Here is a 2,025-nt window from a genome sequence, read left to right as displayed (position 1 = left end):
TTTTTCGATATACTGAGGAAATACCGAATTTTCCTTGTGCCGCCAGCCTATAATATAGGAAAGGCCTGTCTACAAAATAGAATCACACTACCCCACCCAGTGAGAAAGCGCAGAAAAACTTTGGCGCACCATTACCAAACTATAAGTCCAAGTGAGACCTTTCGGCACATCTGATTGGCCAAGAGGCTTTGACCAGGGTGATAAGTAGCCCCTTAATTGGAGGCACATCCATTTGTTGGGCATCTCCCCTATCAGTCGAGGGTCTGTCTGGTGATAATGCTCTTTAATTAAAATGTAGTCAGATTGGTCCGGTTACCTCGCGATCCCAGTGGCCGTCAGGATTCTGAATTCTTCTTGATAAGGAGGACTTTATTAGGCCTTATTCAGACAAACGTGGTCCACGTCCTTGTGCTATCCGTTAAAACAACGGACAGCACACGGACCTATGCAATTCAATGGGGCTATTCAGACATGCAGTGTTTTTACACGCAGCATTTTCGCTGGGAGAAACTCATTGCACGTCCTATTCTAGTCCGTTTTTGCGGACCACGTGCTCATTGAAGTACTTTGGGTGCGTGAAAATCACGGACAGCACACGGACGTCATCAGGCAAAAGTTGCTAAAGTAAGGCAGAGAAAAAATAAATAAAAATGTGCACCAACACGGACATTAAAAACTGATGCTACACGGAACAAACAAACTGATGGCGCACGGAACTGCAACGCATGAAAAACGGACACGTTCGTGTGAATCTAGAATCTAGCCTAGATGTGTAAAGCACACCGGACTTCCCCCCCTTTAATGCAAATGGTCTAAAAAACACAGCCCTCAATATACAGGAAAACAATACAGAGACTAATGTATGTGGACGTTCCCAGCGTCTTCCTGGCACAAATGCCAGATGAGATCCATAGGTGAATGGCTGTCACTGATGTGGATAATCCGGTCATGTGGAAACGAAATTAATCTTCCGGCTAAGTGAAGTTTATATGCAGTAAAACATTATCCCTCCCTTCCCCCACCTTATATGTAGAGAACAACACGACCTGCCGCCTGTCTATGGAGCTCTGCAGCAAATCAATGCCACGGCTGCAGCTTGACCCAGGAGCTTACTATCCACTATTATTTCATACTGCAATTTTTCTACTTTGAAGTATATGTCATTTGGGCTTTAGGACTGTAAACAACACTTCCTGATGACAACACTTCCAGTCTTGTACTCAGTTTTGTCATAGGGAACGCTGTAGGGATCAAATTACAACTCACATCCTTGTCCAGATATTGTGGTTTGGGTGTAACGGTTTTTTGTTTTGTTTTGTTTTTTTGTAGGCTTGTGCTTATTGACAGCAGCGAATTTGAATAAACGGAGATGCAGTGTAAAGCATGGAAGAAGGACTGAGCTGCAGTGTAAAGCATGGTGGAAGGATAAAGCAGCAGCCTGAGCAACTAATAAGGCAGGGAATGGAATTCAGACTACATTAGTGTGGCCTATGACAACAATGACTGTCAGGAACACTTTACCAGAAGTATTGTAATTATGTCCTGAGATCAATAAAGCAGTCAGCAGCCCAAATAATCAGATAAGAACATCATTTATAAAACACACTGTCAGTATGTATATGTTTTTGTTTAAAAACTTGGCTGCCACTGTTATACATAGGTGACGGTTACCCTTTAAGGCCTTATTCACACGAGCGTATTTCACGTTCGTATTACGTGCGTTAAAAACAACGGACGTTATACGGACCTATGCAATTCAATGGGGCCATTCAGATATCGTGTTTTTCACGTGGCGTGTGTCCGCTGCGTGAAACTCACTGCATGTCCTATCCTTGTGCGTTTTTTGCGCATCACGCACCCATTGAAGTCAATGGGTGCGTGAAAAACCGGACAGAACACGGATGGCCCCCGTATGCTGTACGTGATTCATGCAACAGTTGCTAAAGAAACAATATTATTTCAGTATATTTTGCGGACGTAAAAAAACGCATGACATAAGCGTGTAAAAAACGCAGACGCGCACGC

The 2,025-nt window shown here is 43.6% G+C and overlaps 1 long non-coding RNA gene across 1 annotated transcript in view; it reads left to right on the top strand.

Annotated features, from left to right (window-relative positions):
* LOC142664553 (uncharacterized) overlaps positions 1-1,506 on the top strand; it is a 41,839-nt gene extending 40,333 nt beyond the window's left edge. Inside the window, exon 3 of the long non-coding RNA XR_012851315.1 lies at positions 1,330-1,506. This is a non-coding gene — a long non-coding RNA (uncharacterized LOC142664553). The remainder of the gene's footprint in view (positions 1-1,329) is intronic.
* Positions 1,507-2,025: the final 519 nt, after the last annotated feature.

This window comes from Rhinoderma darwinii, chromosome 12, assembly GCF_050947455.1.
Source record: "Rhinoderma darwinii isolate aRhiDar2 chromosome 12, aRhiDar2.hap1, whole genome shotgun sequence".
Classification (NCBI taxonomy): domain Eukaryota; kingdom Metazoa; phylum Chordata; class Amphibia; order Anura; family Rhinodermatidae; genus Rhinoderma; species Rhinoderma darwinii.
This window is presented reverse-complemented; position numbering and strand designations above follow the sequence as displayed.